General features: G+C 39.2%; 1 protein-coding gene and 1 long non-coding RNA gene across 2 annotated transcripts in view; one reads left to right on the top strand and one right to left on the bottom strand.

The window, feature by feature from the left end:
* LOC139359499 (zinc finger protein 595-like) overlaps nucleotides 1-21,347 on the top strand; it is a 128,498-nt gene that overhangs the window by 4,783 nt on the left and 102,368 nt on the right. The gene's annotated exons all lie outside the window — the stretch shown is intronic.
* On the bottom strand, nucleotides 1,299-8,971 carry LOC139359349 (uncharacterized). Its single transcript, XR_011615268.1, has 3 exons — nucleotides 8,818-8,971; nucleotides 3,679-3,808; nucleotides 1,299-1,423 (listed from the first exon to the last, which is right to left on the bottom strand). It is a non-coding gene; the product is annotated as an uncharacterized lncRNA (long non-coding RNA).

The raw sequence follows: 21,347 nt of genomic DNA, 5'->3' as shown, positions 1-21,347 counted from the left end.
ATCTAAAATTTTGACTCCCAAGTCTTTCTCTTTTCACAGTTACATAATTCTCGCCAAAAATCATTGTCATAAAAGGAGTACTAGGAAAACAGTGTGGCGATTCCTCAAGGATCTAGAACTAGAAATACCATTCGACCCAGCCATCCTATTACTGGGGATATACCCAAAGGATTGTAAGTCATGCTGCTATAAAGACACATGCACACGTATGTTTATGGCGGCACTATTCACAACAGCAAAGACTTGGATCGACCCGAACGTCCATCAGTGACAGACTAGATTAAGAAAATGTGGCACCTATACACCATGGAATACTATGCAGCCATAAAAAAGGATGAGTTCGTGTCCTTTGTAGGGACATGGATGCAGCTGGAAACCATCATTCTCAGCAAACTGTCGCAAGAAAGAAAACCAAATACCGCATGTTCTCACTCATAGGTGAGGACTGAACAATGAGATCACTTGGACACAGGAAGGGGAACATCACACACCGGGTCCTACTGTGGGGATGGGGAAGGGGGAGGGATAGCATTAGGAGATATATCAACATAAATGATGAGTTAATGGGTGCAGCACACCAACATGGCTCATGTATACATATGTAACAAACCTGCATGTTGTGCACACGTACCCTAGAACTTAAAGTATTAAAAAAAAAAAAAAGGAGTACTAGGCTCTCACCAGAAGAAAACAACAAGAGGGTTCCTGAAAGGAAGCAGCATCCATTGCCTCTCATCAGCGAACAGCCTGCACTTCCGGTCTGGTGCACCACATGGGGAATAGCCCACCTCAGCAGAAAATGGACACTGGATTTCAAGCCACAAGCTGAAACACGAAACCATCATCATGCCTTCAATTATGTGAATGGTATGATAATTGAATGGTACTGTCAATTATCTGAATGGTATTATCTGAATGGTATGAGAGCCAAACTTAAAATTCTCTCTGAAATCATCTTTTTATAATCCTAGTCTGCCCTCCTTCACTAAAAAATGCTACTTAAGACTCAACATTATTTTACTTCATGCTGGAATGGAATACACCATTTATATTAGTTACTATTAGCTGGCAAGGATTGAGGAGACAAACTAAAATGGTAGGTTTTTAGTAGCATTACGTATCAGCATTTTTACAGCTGATTGAAAAAGAACCCCTGCTAAACGACTGCAGTTAGTCTGCAAATCCAGTTTACTTCAGTGAAAGCAAACAGTTGCCCTGTGAAGCGGGTTGGCAAAAAAGCAGTTCACTTTGGCACACCAAGGATTGTACCTGGCTGGTATACAGTCCCAGCTGCATTAACTGAGGCATCAAGGTATCGACCATGATCTGAGTCTGCAACTTTCAATGCGTCACGGAGGTCAGCAAAACTGGAAGAAGGTGACCGAGCATAGTAGCCTTAGTAACTTCTTCCAAGCCTTTTAACCTACAGAAAGTTCAAGAAAAACACTCAGCCTAAGCAATGCCCAACCACCACATGAGAAGCAACTAATGTCATCTTTATCTGACAAATTCTCTTAAACTACATCTCCTTAAACTAGTTAAGCACTTTCAGCAATAGTAATTCAGCCCACAATTTCCCACCTTCTGCCACTGATGAAGAGGGAAAGAGCAGAAAGCTATTAATGGACAAGCTATTAATAGATACCATCTCACACCGATCAGAATGGCTATAATTAAGCAGAAAAAATAACAGATTCTGGAAAGGTCGTGGAGAAGATGGAATACTTACACAGTGCTAAAGATGTGAATTTGTTCAGTCACTGTGGAAAACAGTGTAGGAATTTCTCAAAGATCTTACAAAAGAAGTACCATTTGACCCAGAAATCCCATTTTTGGCTGTATACCCAAAGGAAAATAAATCTTTCTACATGATTAATGCATGATTTAGATACATATATATGTGTGTTAATCACAGCACTATTCACATTGGCAAAGACATGGAATCAACCGAAATGCCCATCGACAGTAGACTGGATAAACAAAAAGTGGTACACATACACCAATGCAGCCATAAAAAAAGAACAAGATCCTGTCCTTTGCAGCAACATGGATAAATCTGGAGGCCATTATCCTAAGCGAACAGTCATAGGAACAGAAAATCAAATACTGTACATTCTCACTTATTAGTGAGAGTTAAACACTGAGAACACATGGTCACAAAGAAGGCAGCAACAGACACTGGGGCCTACTTGAGGGTGGAGGATGGGAGGAAGGAGAGGATTAAAAAACCACCAATCGGGTACTATCCTTATTATCTGGGTGACAAAATAGTCTGTATGCCAAACCCTCATAACATGCAGTTTACCTATATTAACAAACCTGCACATGTACCCCTGAACCCAAAAGTTAAAAAATAAAAACCCCCCTCCAAAAAAGGAAGTGCCTTAAGTGCTTTAGAAATATTATCTTATTTGATCTAAACAATAACCCTGCAAGGTAGACTATTTTCCTCTTCACTTACGATGACCACAGAGATGTTAAGTAACTTGTCCAAGGCCACACAAGTTACCAATGGAGGAACAGTGTTGGGGGTTGAGTTCAGACAATGCAGTTCCAGAGTCCGTGTTCCTAATCATTAAGCTATGCTGTGCTGTTTCTCAAAAACTAACAGGTCACACACACATGGCATTTACTCCATGCCAGGAATTGCTCTATGCACTGACACATACATAACAATGTAACCCCCAAGGTCACCCATGGGAGGCAGTACAGTGCTCAGAAGGCTCCCCCATTGAAGTTGGGAAAGGAAGGGGTGGGAGGAGCAGACTCTCAATCCCACACTGATGAACACCAGTTTCTTAGACACTCACTTCATTGACTGTTTCTAAAACATTCAACTTCTTAATGGCACTATTTCTTGTTTTTTTTTAATTCCTATTTCATCAGTTATGGAAGATTTAATGGTATTATCACAATGGTAAGTACCAGTTATAATTAACAAACCGGTTTGGGAGCAAGGCTGACTCCTGGTGAGAGCAGCAGTGCACAGATGTATCAAGCAGAGCCGACCAGCCCCGTGGGTTCAGTGGGCCATGGCACTGGCCTGGACATTTTATTGAGTGAATGGAGAGATCTAATCCATCTGGCAAGTCAGTTAAGAGAGCTTCTACCATTGTTGTTGACATGTAACACTGTAATAAAACTCACTTGTAATACTGTAAAGCTCTGTAAAAAAATTTTAAACTAGCCTATTTCTTTAAAGGAGATGTTAAGCAATTTGTGCTCCCTTGAACCTCTTCATTTTTGCTTTTAGGACAGTAGAGCTCAGTAACACAATCAGTTACTAAACACAATCAATTACTAAAATAAATATTATCAACAGTAACCAAAAAATTCAACTTAAGGCTATCATACCCGAACTCAAATATCCAGAAGCCAATTTAAGTAATCCATGCCTCCTTGGCAAGAGTGTATGGATAATACCTTTTCTTTGTGATAGTAAAACCCACCTATTTTCTCACCTTACCCAGTATCAGGTTTTATGCATCTACAGATAAAGCAATCAACATACTGCATAGAAATCTTGAGCTCTTAATTGAAAGGTACACCATAGTTATATCTAAATCATTGGCTACAATGATCTAAAACACAGTTACATCTAAATCTTTTGTAACTATGATCTAAAACCACTTCAGTTACATCCTAGTATTAATCACAGGATGAAAACTCTTACATTACCTTTACTTTCAGAACTATAGCCAGTGTTGCTATCTTGTGCAGGCAACATGTCTTCATAACCCCACAATACTATGTGTTTTCCCCCAAGTAAACAGGAGGGAGATCCAGACGCCCCTTCCAAAAGCAACAGCTTGGAGGAGAGAAGAAAAATCAAAGACACTTAGACCATTCAATTCAGCAAGAAGTGAACCTGCCACCCCAAAGGGCAGAAAACAAAATCTTAAAATTAGTATTTTATATATTCATCTCAAGTTATTGCAATAGTTTTAAACAAAAAATTACAAAACCATGTTTCCAAAAATGTTACAATAAAACTATATCTGTGTGTAAAGTGTATAGATTTTATGTGTACATCTGTGTGTGTGAGAGAGGGGGTTATGAATTAGGAAGCATATGTACCAAAACATTAGAAATATGTGGGTAATGAGATTATGAATGATTTTGACTTTCTTCTTTACACCCTTAATATATCATCTCAAAATTTACAATCAGAATTCATTATAAGCTATTGTATTTTTATTTATGTATTTATCTCTTTATTTAAGGATACGTTGTCTTACTCTGTCAGCCAGGATAGAGAGTGCAGCTGCGCTCTCAGCTCACTGCAACCTCAGCCTCCCAGGCTCAAACAATCCTCCCACCTGAGCCTCCTGAGTAGCTGAGACCAAAATTAAGTTTTCCTCGGTTTAAAGTAACTTGTTATACTTATGTTGTTTAGCTTCATGGTAACCAGAAAACAAAAATCAATAAACACCCTAAACATAAAAAGTAAGGAATTAAAACACACACTACCAGAAAAATACTACTTCACTACAAATAAAGACAGGAAGGAAGGCAAGGAGGAAAGAAAAGAAAGGAAGAAAAAGAGATCAGAAAGAAGGGAAACAGGGAAGGGAGAAATAAAAGAAAAAAGAGTAGCAAAACCACCATAAAACAAGTAAAAAATGGCAGTAGTCTGTTTTTACCTGTGATAATCCTGAATATGAATGAATTAAATTAAGACACAGTGGCTGAATGGATTAAAAGACCCAGTTTTATACTGCCTACGAGAAACTCAGTTCACCTTTAAAGACATACACAGACTGAAAATGAAGGGATGATAAAAGATACCCCATACAAATGGAAACAAAAAAAGCAGGAGTAGCTATACTTAGATAAAATAAACTTTAAGTCAAAAAATAGAAAATAAAAATTATATAATGAGAAAGAAGTAAACAGCTGCCTAACAATTATAAGTGCATGTGCAACCAACACTCAAGCACCTAAATACAGATGCAAATATTAACAGGCCTTAAAGGACAGATGGACTGCAATACAATAGAGTACCTCAACACTCCACTATCATCAGCACCCCACTACCGTCAATGGACAGATCATCCAGACAACAAAACGTCATCAGCTAAACTGTACTCTATACAGAATGGACCTAACAGACATTTTCACAGTTTTCCACTCCACAACTGCACAAAGCACATTCTACTGAGTAGCACGTGGAGTATTCCACAGGACAGATTATGTGTCAAGCCAAAAAACAAGTCCCAACACATTTTTAAAAACTGAATTCATATCAAGTATCTTTTCTGACCTCAGTGGAATCGTATTAGAAATCAGTAACAGGAAGAAACTTCAAAAACTGTACAAATACATGGAAATTGAAATACAGGCTCATGAGCCAATAAATAAAAAAAAAAAGGAAATTAAGTATTTATTGAAACATAACAATAGAAACACAATAAATCCTGTGGGATGCAGCAAAGGCAATTCTAAGAGGAAAAGTGCATAGCTATAAATGCCCACATCGGAAAAACAGAAGGATCACAAAGAGCCATCCTGACAGTACACCTCCAGTAATGAAAAAAACAAGAACAGTCAAATGCTAGAATTAGTGGAAAAAATACCATAAAGATTAGAGAAAAAATTTTAAAAATAGAAACAAAAAATACAAAAAGTCAATGGAACAAAGAGCTGGAGTGTTTTAGAAAAAATAAATTCAAAATTGACAAGCTTTGACTAGACTAAACATATAAAGAAGAAAACAAAATCGTAGATAAAAAAGGAGACATTGCAATTGATAACGCAAAAGTATGAAGGACTGTGAGATTTAGAAGTGAATAAATTTCTAGACACAACGAATTCCCAAAATAGAATGATAAAAAAAATAAAAATAAAAAAATCTGAATAGACCAATAATGAGTAATGCAATTAAAGCGGTCATAAAAAGCCTCCCGGCAAAGAAAAACGCTAGAATCATGGTTTCTCTGCTAAATTACCAAACATTTTAAAAAGAGATAATACCAATTTGACTCAAAATATTCCCCCTAAAATAAAGAGGAAGGATGGCTTCGAAACTTGTTCTATGAGGACAGCGTGCCTGGTACAAAAACCAGACCGGGACACAACACAAAAAGAAAACCACAGGCAAATATCCCTGATAAACATAGTTGGAAATTGCATTTGACAACACAATAAACAGATAACCTGCCATGATCAAGTGGGTTTCATCCCAGGAATATGAGGACGATTCACTAAACACAAATAAATGTGCGACATCACATTCAGTAAATCAAGAACGAAAACCATATAATCATTTCAGTAGATGCTGAAAAAAATAAAAATCAACATTCCTTCATGATAAAAACAACATGAGTAACAGAAGGAACATATCTCAGCACAATATAAGCCATATATGAGAAACCCACAACTAACATAATCAATAGGGAAAAATTAAAAGCTCTTCCTCTAAGCTCTGGAACAAGCGTGGCTACTTTTACACCACTTTTATTCATCATAGTACTGGAAGTCCTAGCTTGAGCAATTAGGAGAATGCAATAAAAGGCATCCAAATTGGAAAAAAGGGGAGTCAAATTGTGTCTGTTTCCAGGTGACATGAACATATATAGAGAGAACCCTAAAGATTCCACAAAAAACCTACTAGAAATGAGAAATTTAGTCAAGTTCCAAGATACAATATCAATATATAAAAATGAGTAGCACGCCCATGCACCAGTAGTGAAATGTCTAAGAAAAAAATCAAGAAAGCTATTTTATTAGAAAAAAAGATATCTAGGGATAAAGTTACCCAAAAAGGCAAGAAATCCCAAAATGAAAACTATAAAACATAGATGAAAGAGATTAAAGTAGACAACACAAGTAAATGGAAAGATATCCATGTCCATGCACTGGAATAATGTTAAAATATCTGTATCACCCAATGTGATCTACAGAATCAAAGCAATCTGTGTTCAATTACAAAACACTTTCTTCATTGAAATAGGAAAAAACAATCTTAAAATTCACATGGAAATTCAAAATGCCTCAGAGAGACAAAAGTATCTGAAATAAAAAGAAAAGCTGGAGGCATCACACTACCTGATTCAAAATATACTACAAATCTATAGTAAGCATGGTACTATCAATAAAAGGGGTTGGGGTGAGAAAGAGACAAATGACAGATACAGACAAGTGAAACGGAAGAGAAATAGGAAATCAACTCACACATTTACGGTCAACTCACTTTTAACAAAGGCACCAAGAACACACATTGGGGAAGGATAATGGCTTCAATAAACTGTGCTAGGAAAGCCCAACACCCACATGAACAAAACTACATCTAGGCTGTTATCTTACCATATACAAAAATCTACTCAAAATGAAGATTTAAATGTAGGACCCGAAACTATGAAACTACCAAAGAAGAAAACATAGGATAAATGCTTCATGAAATTGGTTAGGACGACGAATTTTCAAGTAAACATCAAAAGCACAAGCAACAAAAGCAGAAATGTAATTACATTAAATTAAAAGTTTCTGCAAAGCAGAGGAAGCAATCAGTGGAATGAAGGAACCAGAGAATGGAAGTATTTGCAAACTATTCCTCAGGCAAGGGGTTAATACACAAAACACATAACTCAAACTACTCAAAAGCAAAAATACAAATAATCTTATTTTTATAAATCTACCCAAAACTTTCGTTCCCCACCATTATTTCCCCACTTTCTTTTCCCGACCGCATTTGGCCCCCTCCCTCTCGCCACCCTTTTTCTTCCCCCAACCACCCGCAAACTTTTTCACCATCATTTTTTCCCTACCGTCGCAAAGCTTTCTCTAGTCTCCTGCTCACCGTGCTATTCCCCATCCATCTACCCAACACTTTCACCACTGTTTTTTCCCACCGTATTTTCCCCTTCTCCCTGGCCACCCTCCTTTTTCCCCCTCCCGCTCTCATCACCCCCTTTTGCTTCTTCATCTAAGCAAACACTTTTTCCCCGTCTTTTCCCAAAAACTTCTCCCCACTCCTACTGCTCACTACCCTCTTTTCCTCCTTCATCTACCCAAAAACTTTTCCTCACCGTCTTCCCTCGGCTCCTCCTTGCTATTCTCTCTCACTTCTCCAACCACCCAAAAACATTTCCCCAATCTTTTCTGAAAGTCTTCTTCCCATTCCTTCTCACCTCCCTCTTTTCCCCCTCCATCTACCCCCAAAATTTCCCCCAATGTCTTTTCACGAAGTCTTCCCCGCTTCTTACTCGTCCTCTTCTCTCCCCTATCCTGCTTGCCACCCTTTTTGCCCTCTACCAACCATAATTTTCCCATCTTTTCCCCAACCTTCTTTCTCGCTCCTTCTCGCCACCCTTTTTTCTCCTCCTCCTCGTCACCCTCTTTCCCCCCTCCATCTACCCGAACACTTTTTACCCACCGTCTTGTCTTTTCTTTCTTCACCATCTTTCTTTTCTGCCACTGTTTCTTCACTAAACCTTCTCTTCCTCCAGTTGGCTACCCTCTTTTTCCTTCTCCCATTTGCTACCTTCTTTTGCTTCTTTATCAACCCAAAAACTTTTCTCCCCACCATCTTTTCTCAGAATCTTCTCTCACTACTGCTCGCCCCCGTTTTCCACCCATCACCATCTCTCTTTTTCCTCTCCCATCTACCCATAAACTTTTTACCCAGTCTTTCTGCAAAACCTTCCCTCCCTCCCGCTCCCCATCCTGTTTTTCCGCCTCCATCTACCCAAAAACTTTTTTCCCCACTCTCTTTTTGCAATGTCTTCTCCTCCTCACTATCCCTTTTTCCCTTTCTCACTAACCGCCTTCTTTGCCTCACTCCATGTATCTGTCCCAAAACTATTTTCCTCTTCCTACCGCTCCAGCCTCTCCGTCACCGCCACCATCAACCGCAGCGAGGCGAGCAGCCCCGTAGGGTCGCGACTCAAGCCTCCAGCACGCGGCGTGCTGCTCCCTTCTCCTCGTCTTCTAAGTCGGGAACTGACCAGCTTCACAGGAAGACACGGAAACTAAAAAACCCTGCCGCGCTTTCAGCATCATTTATATACTGACGTCATGGAGGTGGAGCTTCTTTGACTGCATGATCTGATTGGATGAGAAAAAACCTCCAGGCTTACTCGGATTGGACTTTATTATCGTGTTCTGATTGGATGAGAGCAAGTCTGAAGACAACCAATCACAGCATGAAAATAAAGCCCAATCATAGTAAGCGTAGAGGTTTTCTCTCATCCAATCAGAACATATATTCCAGCATCCGCATGTGTGCGACCTCAGTATATAAAGCATGTTGACGTGGTCTGAGGTCATTTCAGACTCCTGTTTGTCAGCGTGCTGAGCTGTTACGTCCCAGCTTAGAGAACTGGAGAACTGGAAGGGGCCGTCACTTGCTGCCCGCGGGAGCCTGGAGCCCAGAGCCGGGAGCCCAGAGCCTGAGGCCCTGCTTCGCTGTTGTTGGTGGTGGTGACAGAGCGGTAGGAGGGCAGCTAGCAGCGGGAGTTTCTCTTGCCTAGCTGGAAGACGAGAAGCAGCACCACTGCATGCTGGAGGCTGGAACCTGTGCCACCGCGGGTCGCCTTGCTGCAGTGGGTGGTGACATCGGAGACTGCAACTCGGCCAGAGTGGTAGAAATGTGGCGGGATAGGTGAGTTATCCAGGGCTGCACTGTCCTCCTGGGCAAAGGTTGGGTGACCTATTGGGGCTCACTGCCCAAGGCTAACTATCTGTGGCATTGGTCTGGTTGGGGGCACTCTCTGAGGTTACATTGCTGGTGGTGGAGTGGGGGCTACGGTGGTGGGGGTGGTCACGGGAGGCAGGTCGTGTACACTAACGTGTACTGACGGTGGCAGTGGATGGGTTAAGGGCACCATCTTCTGGTGCACTGCTCGTGGCAGGGGGCGGGTTCGGTGGAGCTATCTGGGGCTACAGTGCTGGCAGTGAGGGGTGGTTCAGGGGCATCATCAGGTGCTGCACTGCCCGTGAGTGGGGGTGCACTATTAGGAGCTGTGCTGCTCATGGTGGGGTGGGGGAGGGCAGGTTTGGGGCGCTGTCTAGTGCAGTAACACCCGTGGGTGGGTCAGGTTGTGGGCACTATCGGGTGCTAACACTGCCTGCGGGCTCGGGGCCTGGGGGCGGGGAGGGTATTGGGGGTTACATTGCCTGCAGCTGTAGGGTGTGTTGAGTGTGCTATCCAGGGGCTACAGGGCTGGCAGCAGGGGGCAGGGTAGGGGTGCTATTGGGGGCTATACTGCCAGCGGGGTTGGCAGGCTGAGGAGGCAGTGACATTGGTGGCCTCCTTCTTTCTGGTGGACTCCAAAGAAGGGATCGTTCTGCTCTTCCCGGACTTAAAGCTCTAGAGGGTGATCTCCTCCTCCTGTTCGAGTACGCTTGAGCACTCTTGAGTTCAGCAGGGTCCCCACACCCACTGTGGTTCCCTGGCCTGGACACTCACGTTCTGTGTTGCAGAGACCACCTGGAACTAGCACACAGGGAATAGTGGGCACCACAGGGAGAGGGGGGAAAAGGGCACTGTGTGTGGAGGCGTCAGGAATGGGAACCAGCACTTGGGTGGGGAGGGCTGGCTCCGTCTGAGTTTCTCCTACTTGGGCTCCCCAAGGAGTGCAGTGCAGATGGGCCCAGCAATTCCTGGCCAGCTGGACCTTTTGCTAGAAGCAAAAGCTGGGATTTGGAGGGTAGGTTTGAGTGCCTTCACTGAAACTGGTCCCTGCCTCCCAGTGGCCAGCGTGACAAGGTGAAGCTTTAACACTTCCACTCAGTGCTTCGTGTTCTAGGCTTTTCTGGCTTGGGGAGCTTGGCCCTCCTTCAGGCTCTGTTGTGCGTCAGCTGAGGCTTGGGACAACCTAGGATATGTAGAGAGTTTATCAAGCCCACTATAGTAGCTTACATCCTGGAACTCCCTGGAAATTCCCTGGCTGTCACCTTGCTGTTTGCGTCAAACAGGATTTCAATCTCAGGCTAATACAACTGCTGGCCCTGCATGTTCATGTGTCACTGAGATCATCACTTTAACTGACAGTGCTTTAAGTGAGTCCCCACTAGCAATAGCAATTAGACTGCTAATTTGCAAGGTCTGCTCTTCCTGGTTGAACCCCTTTGCCAAAAAAGATGAGGTGTGGATAGGAACATCGTCAATAAAAATGCCACATGCTCTCACTGTTACTATTCAAAGTTTAGTCCTTTTTGTGAATAAACACTCCTTGATTTGTTATGTACCTCTTTTATAGTTCCCAAACATTTAAGTGACTGTTTTTGACAGTTTTGTACAGCTTTGTAGTCATTTTCTATGGTGAGAATTTCTCAACCTCCTCCTTTCATCATGAGAAAAGTGAATCAGGTTCGCTTTTATTTTCCTTAAGGACCATTCCTATAAAATTCATCAACGGGCAGTCTCTCTAATAACTGACTTAGTATTTTTTCTCAGTTTTGCCATGTTAATTCTACACATACAGTATCTTCACTGTGGAGATAAAAGCATTGACATTACCCTTTTGTGTTTAAGAATTTGTGATCATTAACTGTGGTTCCTTATTTGGTTTTAAGCAAGGAATATTTACACATCTGCTGCTTTGAAATTGATCTTTCTCTTTTCTCAGCTCATTTGTAATTTATACAAACCTTTCTCCTTCTTAGAAATATAATCAAAACTTTTATATGTTTCTATCACAATTTTTAAAAAGAAATTAAAATATATTGAAAGCAAATGGGAGACCACAGTATTTAGGAAGTATTACAGTTTATCACTCTGCCGTTTCCCTTTCTGAGGTTTAAATCTATAGAGGTTTTCTCTTTTATTTTCTTTTTTTTCCTTTTCAAGGAGGGGAGTGAATGATAATCAGAGTATTTTGGGGTATACATTGAAGGTAATTTATCCAAGTCTTTACATGATTTCTTGAGACAGAAAATTGTATGGTGACAACTACCACTGCTGAAATTAGTGTACCATTCTGCTAACATCTACTAAAATCAATTTTATTGGAGTCAGAGACTCCAAATATAATTTCAATGATATTGTATAGCCATTCAGAGCTCTAATTTTTAATTTTTAATTTTGGGTTTATGCATATTTTTAAAGTGGTTAGATAATAGCTATAGTAATTTTAGAGAAATTGCATGAAAAAAGATGTTTATTAAATAAGTGTTTTTTATTACTATTGTCTTAATGTAAAACAAATACACATTTTCTAATTACATAATTCATGAATTTGTACTTAATCTGCTTCCTAACAAAATTTCTAATGATGTAATTCGTGAATTTCTACTTAACCTGCTTCATAGCAAAAGATTCAGAAGAGAAATAAAAAATGAGAACAATTGCTTAAAGTATATACAATAATATCTATTGATTTAGACTAAAAAGTTATTTTATTCAAAATAAGAACGTGAAAGGCCAAAGACTATTTTTGCGAACTTCAGTTTTAATATTTAAAAATACTTTATAATAGATTGTCGCAAATAGTACAAGTAGAATTCTGATTTATTTTAATTAAAATAGTTAAGTGTATTATGCATTGAAATTTATTATTGAAAATAATATATTATTTTTATTCAGTAATTTCAATAATGTATTCCATAATACATTAATGTAATGTATTCAATATATTACATTAATATTTGTTAATATACATATATTTTCAATAATATAGTCAATATTTATACATTATTGAAAATATATGTATATTAACAAATATTAATGTAATATATAAATGTATACAATGTATATGATATACAAATATGTATATATACACATTAAATTGGTAGCTCACTACAGGGTTGACATGTGTCTTTCTTTCAAATGACATCAAATTATGATTTTTAAAATGAGGGAGATTTTATAACATAGCAAATAGTTTTGGCTGAGATGTCAATGATAATCTTTCTGATTCAATGTAAATCACCATTTACCCATTATATTTTGATTTTTCCTCAGGATTTTTATAAACATTTGCTCTAGAATAGGATTTTTACAGAAAATTATAATCCTGCTGGCTATCCAGCATGTTAGAAGCATCTACTCCACTAATCTTAAATTTACCCTTTTTCACCAAGTCACATTTACATGCCAAACTTGACAAATACCTCTGTAAAAGTTTTCTTTTAACTTGAAATAGTAGCACTACACTGAGTTGTTTAAAAGTAAATGACTATGAATTTACTAACAAAGAAAGAGTGGACTTAATATTTTATAAGTGCCATTATTTCTATTAAAGCCAGTTCATGCTCCTTTTGCACTAAACTTGGCTCCCATAGTTCTTTGGACAATTGGAAGCATTAAATCTACCATCAGAGGGCAAAGAGCTAGAATCATTAAGGGTATTCAAAAGCATATGCCAAGATGCTAAAGGCAATTCAATACCAATTCAGAAAATTTCGACACTGGTATTGTTTTGATTCTGCAACACTCTTTCAGTTACGTACATATAATACATTTCAGGTATGTACATATAATACATTTTTAATGAACCCATTTCTACATTTTAATGTCCTGTATTTACATTAAGGTGTAAGAATTAATCAGCATGAAATACTTGGGAAGCAAATGGGGGCTGGAATATTTGATACTTGAGTCCATGACAATATGTGTCCAGGAAGAATTTTATAATATAGAACAAATGATGTACCATCTGTCTTTAAAAATGAAATTGTTCTTTTATATGTTAAAAGTAAATGGGATATTAGGAAGTGATTATTATGCTGTTTTTGTGTTACTGTTGTTTCTTTTGCAAAAGAGGAAAGGAGGTCTGGAAAAAAATGCTGATGCTAATGCATATTTGACAATTAAAAGTACACACAATATAGTATCTGAAAATGAAAAGATGCTTGTTACAAGCACTTTACCATTAACAAACTATTACTTTCATCACCCCAAAGCATCAACATAAAACTGAGCATCAACAAAAATGGAGTAAAAGCTATCCAAAGATTAGTCTAACACCCCAACTGTTAATTCATTGCTGCCGTTTATTCTTCAGTAATTTGCTCTGCTGTGGGTTTTTATCACTGGTATGAGTTTGAAATGAGTTTCAAAGTACGATTTAATAATCTATTAACTTAAAGTTTGAAATAAAACTCATAGGATGAAATAAACTAACATGAAAGATACTGCACCATAGCAAAAACTTTTAAATGGCTTGATGTTAGGGCTGTGCCTATAAAAATTTATTAGCAAATATTCTTTTTTTAATTTTTTTATTTTTTTATTTTTTTTAATTATTATTATACTTTAAGTTCTAGAGTACATGTGCATAACGTGCAGGTTTGTTACATATGTATACTTGTGCCATGTTGCTGTGCTGCACCCATCAACTCGTCAGCACCCATCAACTCGTCATTTACATCAGGTATAACTCCCAATGCAATCCCTCCCCCCTCCCACCTCCCCCCTCCCCATGATAGGCCCCGGTGTGTGATGTTCCCCTTCCCGAGTCCAAGTGATCTCATTGTTCAGTTCCCACCTATGAGTGAGAACATGCGGTGTTTGGTTTCCTGTTCCTGTGATAGTTTGCTAAGAATGATGGTTTCCAGCTGCATCCATGTCCCTACAAAGGACACAAACTCATCCTTTTTGATGGCTGCATAGTATTCCATGGTGTATATGTGCCACATTTTCTTAATCCAGTCTGTCACTGATGGACATTTGGGTTGACTCCAAGTCTTTGCTATTGTGAATAGTGCCGCAATAAACATATGTGTGCATGTGTCTTTATAGCAGCATGATTTATAATCCTTTGGGTATATACCCAGTAATGGGATGGCTGGGTCATATGGTACATCTAGTTCTAGATCCTTGAGGAATCGCCATACTGTTTTCCATAATGGTTGAACTAGTTTACAATTCCACCAACAGTGTAAAAGTGTTCCTATTTCTCCACATCCTCTCCAGCACCTGTTGTTTCCTGACTTTTTAATGATCGCCATTCTAACTGGTGTGAGATGGTATCTCATTGTGGTTTTGATTTGCATTTCTCTGATGGCCAGTGATGATGAGCATTTTTTCATGTGTCTGTTGGCTGTATGAATGTCTTCTTTTGAGAACTGTCTGTTCATATCCTTTGCCCACTTTTTGATGGGGCTGTTTGTTTTTTTCTTGTAAATTTGTTTGAGTTCTTTGTAGGTTCTGGATATTAGCCCTTTGTCAGATGAGTAGATTGCAAAAATTTTCTCCCATAAATGGTGCTGGGAAAATTGGCTAGCCATAAGTAGAAAGCTGAAACTGGGTCCTTTCCTTACTCCTTATATGAAAATTAATTCAAGATGGATTAGAGACTTAAATGTTAGACCTAAAACCATAAAAACCTTAGAGGAAAACCTAGGTAGTACCATTCAGGACATAGGCATGGGCAAAGACTTCATGTCTAAAACACCAAAAGCAACGGCAGCAAAAGCCAAAATTGACAAATGGGATCTAATTAAACTAAAGAGCTTCTGCACAGCAAAAGAAACTACCATCAGAGTGAACAGGCAACCTATTAGCAAATATTCTATGCCACATGGTAACTTTGATTTATAAACTGCAGGTGTTTCATTCCATTTTTCCAATTATTTAATAGAAATATTTTTATGGCAAGAATTTTCCCTTGTTCTCTCCCAACACATTTTTACCTAACTCGCCATTACCTCATCTAGCCACTTCTGTTCAAATGAGTTTCGAAACACCCTCTGCAGAGATGATCATTCAGTCCTGTTCAGAATCGGGGAGATAGGCCTGAATAGAGGGCTTTCTTCAATGTAGTGGTTCTATAAACTTATCCATTTGTGTGGATCTATATGAATACTCTTGAACAAAATGTCTAAGCAGAAGCCCTTCAGTACATTTCTTGGTCATTTTCTCATGGACTATTACAAGAGGAGCTTGTTGCCCAAGCACCCCTCTGCCCTCCCACCACCTTTCTCCCCTTGGTGCTGGCAAAGGCTGCCTCGTTTTCTGGAGTGTGCTATCCCATTTCTCTGATATAGGACGGAAGTGGCACATGGTTAGCTGAGCTCAATGAAAGAGACAGTAGAGTTTTGCCACTTGCTCTCTTACTCTACACCAAAAGCCATGAATTTTTTATTTCCATAACCATCGCTTCAAGGGGGTGATTGGTCAGGAGCCAACTAGGGACTAGGGACAGATGGAAGAGGTTTCTACTGCAACTTTGAAGCTGCTCATGGAATTATAGCTTGCCACAATCTGGAAGTGGCCCAAACCAGAAGGAATATCTGGACACATATTGCCAGTACATACAACTTCACAGAGCCTTGAGGGGTGGAGGAGAGAATACCACTATATCTTTCAGACAATAAGTTGGCCAGGTCCCTGGAAAGCTCTATTAAGGGTCACTGTTAGACGTTGGATTCAAGACATGTGTTGGGAGTGAAAGCAAGCTCATATCTCTTCTGTCTACAGAGGATTAGACCATATAGAGCCAATATTCTCAACCTACAAAAGCAATATCTGAGTCTGGGCCACAGATATACAGAGAAGTCTGTGTGAGTTGTGAATTTTTACCTTAACATGATATTAAAATGGTGACAGGTAACATTTATTGAGCACTAAATATGTGTCAGCCATTATGTTAACAGTTTCATGTGTTACTTAAGAAAATGTCATATGGCCAGATGTTGGCACTTTCATCTGGTTCTGCACAATTTATTATTTCATTTAATATTCACAATAATTTTATGAGTAAATACCATACCAGCCTTACATATAAAGAAATGAGTATTTGTTAACTTATGTTGAACAGACATTGTTTTAAGCACTTGATAAGAATTAAGTCGTTTAATTATGTCAACGATGCAATAAGGTAGATGATCTCCAGTCAAAATACATTCAGGTGAGGAAGCAAAGGCACAGAGAACTGAAGTACATTGTCTAAGTTTGCTTGGGTAATAAGGGGATAAAGCTAGAATTTGAACCCAGGCAATAGGATTCCAGAGTTAATACATTCAGATGCAGAAAGATTAGTTGACTTTTATAGCATCATACAGTTGGAAAGGTATATAGCCAGAGTTCAGCCCAGATCTTTCTGATTTTACAGATTATACTCTTAACCACATGATTCTATGTTGTGGTTGAGAACTTAACAAAATTGGCTAATGCTTAGCAAGCATTTGATAATAGGGATGAAGAATTTGGATTCCATTTCACGAGAGAAACTAACATTTGTTGAATGTTTATTACATAATAGACACTCGGATAGCAATTAACATAATTTATCTATTTCCATCTCCCTGAGTGGAATTATTATCCCAGTTTTAAAGATTAAAACATATATTCAGAGAAGTTAAGTAACTTGTTCATATTGGCAAAATAGGTGTTCAAACACAAGTCTTATTGTAGTGTTTTGATGTGGTGGTAAGAACAGGAGCTTGAACAGCTGTTGAAATATTGAATTCAAAACTGGGCTAATAGAGCTTGCTTAGAGCTGCAGTGGAAGCTGAGAAGATCATTAGCAGTCTGCACATGCCTGGGGAGTTAGACACTTCGGTATCTTGCAAGACGCACCAAGGTGTGATCCAAAGCTTACTCGTCATGTAAAGCTGTGCAATGGTCAGAGTCATAACTTTGATAAAGCCTCCAGTGCCTTCTCTTCTGCAGGAATCTTTGCCTTGCCATACCAGGATCAAAACTTGGTCTCCACAGGCTTTTTTTACACAGATTTTTATCAAGAAAGCAAACAGTCTAAAGTCACAAACACTGCTCTGGAGGAGGGAAGAAAGATAAGAGACTTGACTCACCTTACTTATTGCAAACAAGACAGATTGGGCTACAACTGGTGCATGGGAAACTCATTACGATCACTTCAAGCCTTGACAAGTGCAGTGAGTAACCTGAGAGCCCAGCAAGGAGTCTCAACACACTAGTCAATCTGCTGTCAGGGTGAAGCAGACAGTGTAAACCACAGCAAGGCAACAGATTAGGCCTCAGAAGTGCACATGGTCAGCTAAGTGGGAGAACAGAACTGGATCATGGTCAACAGTGAAGGTAAAAGCAGCTCAGAATAGAATGATGTTTTGTTTCCCTAAAGTGAAAAGAGTGTTTGACAAATGACTGCTGAGAGAAAGGTGGGTCTATTATTATTAGTCAGGACCCTGCCAATAAACAGAATCTCGATCAGGTGAATTAGCTGAAGATATTTTAATGAAGGGACAGCATACAGTAGTGAGGGCAAATTTCTGAAAACCCAAAGATTAATGTGGGTTTTCCAAAGTTCAGTAACAGCCTAAAAGGGAAGGGAGAGAATATTAAGCTGTTAGAGACCAGTGATAGCTCAAGGGAGCTGTGATTACAGAGGGATGCAGCCATTTTCATAGCTATGATGCTGAAACTGAGAGGGAGTGGAGAAAATATTCACCAACTTGTTTTTCCACCTGTCCTTTGATTTCTTGCCAGTGGCTTCCATTGGTGAGAACAACCTGAAGCCACAGTGGAAAGGGAGCCCAAGAGATGCCATCTGTGCACATCAGCTGCTCAGGGCAAAGAGCAGAATAGAGATGGGCGAAGGATGTTTCCGGTTGGGCAAACACATTAACCGTCTACCTTGGGAAAGAGTCCCAGTCTTTAGAATTGTAGTCTCATGTGCAAATATCTGCAGGGGACAGACAAGTATGCAAATAGAAAAAGGGAGCAACATGAGTGAATGGAGGACTGTTGAATATGTGCACATTTAGAAGGGCATGAACACCACATGTGTAACCTCCTTTCAGCCTTGAGGTAATGTGAATCCATCAAGGCTAGAAGATCCAGTTTTGGAAGTGAGGCAAATCAGCTACTTGGGAGGCTGAGGTGGAAGGACCACTAGAGCCCAGGAATTTGAGTTTTGCAATGATCTATAATCCAGATAGCTATGTGACATCACCTTAATTTTAGAGATTAAAAATGAATTGGCCAAACAATTGGATGTCATGATGGTTAAAGAAAACACATCTGTGAGAGATTAATCTCATTTTTGGAAGTGAAGCACAACATTCAGGTTATATGAATTCTGATTTTTAAATATTGGGGATTAACTGAAAAAGAAAATCCTGCAACAACCAAACAAAACACATCTGTGAGAGGTATTCATTCCTCCACCACTAGGCTCAGTGTATTGGATAACTCTTGCTTTTCAACTTACATCTTCTACACTTAATGTGATTCTGGAAGTTGCTGAGGAAATCAGCCCCTCAGAGGGGAACCTGGTGTACTTTTTTGTTCAGCAGCACTGAGTAAATATCACTTTTCCATCCCAGGGCTTTTCTGACCCCTCAGCATGTTACACTTAAGCAGCTACCCAGTCTTAGAGTCTGCGTAGTTGGAAATGCAAGTGGGGCACACATTGACCATTGTGGTACCCAAGCTAGTTCATAATCACTCCCCTTTTTATGTCTTTGGTGGAATGATCTCAAAGCTCACATACATGGATCATGTACAGTCTCCCACAGTGGTGGACAAAGGCTGAGACCACATCTTTATATTTGCTTTCTCTCCCTTCCAATTTAATTTTCCTGAGTTCTTCACTGCTGTAAAGAAATGGAAAAAAACCCTTCCTTTCTTGGGCCCTGCTTTCAGAAGAGATTCCTCCCAAGGTTCTACCATTCTGCAAATTCTGCTTTAGGAAAAAAATTAAAAGACCTGTAATTTTTCTGAGGGATATTTCATGTTTACGTAATACTGAATATTTATGGTAGAAGATCCCACCCAACTCAGAATTTTATTTTATTTTTTATTATTATTTTTTTTTTTTTTGTAGATGGAGTTTTGCTCTTGTTGCCCAGGCTGGAGTGCAGTGGCGCCATCACGGCTCACCACAACCTCTGCCTCCTGGGTTCCAGCGATTCTCCTGCCTTAGCCTCCTGAGTAACTGGGACTACAGGCACATGCCCCCATGCCTGGCTAATTTTTTGTATTTTCAGTAGAGACGAGGTTTCTCCATGTTGGTCAGGCTAGTCTGAAACTCCCAACCTCAGGTGTTCTGCCCGCCTCTGCCTCCCAAAGTGCTGGGGTTACAGGCCAACTCTGATTTTTAAATATTTTAATGAATACACTTAAGCTGGGAGAAAGGGCAGAAGAAAACATTGTACATTTGTGGCCAGGGATTGCCCCAAGATAGAAAATACTCTCTGTGAATAAGTATGAATTTTTGGTTACGTGTTGACACCTAACTCCTTGGAAAATCAATAGAAAGTGATCTTTAAATATTTAGTTTTTAAATGTATTTAAGTGTTGATTCTTAAAGTGGTTTTGCACTTTTTTAGAGAAGACAGCATACATATACATATTAATATCCCTCATAATAACATTTATAAGGTTACTGTGTAGAATCTGGGAAATATGCATGTGAACCAAGAAAATAAGACACAATGTCAAATGATTTATATTTATAAGACATATATTAATCAAATCAATTCATCTAATTACTCATCTAGTCAATACACATTTATTATGTGTTTTGTATATGCCAGGCACTGTGTATACTCTCAGGTTACCAGAAGTGATTTATATTTATAAACCATATGTTGACCAATTTATCAAATCAATTCATGGAATTATTCCTATATTGGATGTGTATTTATTATGTATTTTGTGTTTGCCAGACACTGTGTATACCCCCAAGTTACCACAATGAAGCCAAAACTTCTATCCCTGGTCTCCAAAGTTCACAGGCTACCTGGTAGGAAAATAAATTAAACATGTACAAATAGTACATTAATAACTAAGTAAGTTTGTCATGGAAGTATAAAGCATTTCACCAGATGCACTTTTAACTCCAAATTTAGGGGATGAAGAAGAAAATTAATTTTCAGCTGAGATCATAAAGACCAGTCAGAGTTAGTTGACTGAGCTTTAAAAGAAGAGAAAGATTATTTCTAGCAAAAGAAACAAAGGGGCTATAAGAGAACAGTCTGGAATGAAAGGGTTATTGGGGAGAGTGAAGCAGGGTTTTTCACAAGACACGCAAGAAGCAGGTCATGGCGGCCGTATAATGCATGTTAAAGAAATGGCATCTGACTTTGAGATGGGAAGAAGCAGGGACTCTCAGGTCCTCTGAGCTGTCTGCATGGGAGGCCATGGCAAAACGTAGCATCCACGGTCAGCCCTCTGCAAAGAAAGGCAGGGACTAGCTGCTGGAAACCAAAGCACACAGACAGTATAATGAACTGGGGAGATAGAATGGTTGAGAGTGGGTGGTTACTCCATAACAATACAAAGGAACCTAAAGGTGTCTGGATGAAATAGACATTATTTACTTCACTGGCAGTCACCAAGTATGAATATATGTTAGTCATTATAGCTCTTCCTATCAATAAACTAAAATTATTTTGCAATGACTTATAAATGATGTCTAATCATTTACAATTATTTACAGTTATTTAAAAATATTTAAAAATAATGAAAGTTCTTCGTT

Source organism: Macaca nemestrina, chromosome 17 (assembly GCF_043159975.1).
Source record: "Macaca nemestrina isolate mMacNem1 chromosome 17, mMacNem.hap1, whole genome shotgun sequence".
NCBI classification, from domain to species: Eukaryota; Metazoa; Chordata; class Mammalia; order Primates; family Cercopithecidae; genus Macaca; species Macaca nemestrina.
Note: the sequence above shows the minus strand (reverse complement) of the source record. Positions and strands in the feature narration are given on the sequence as shown.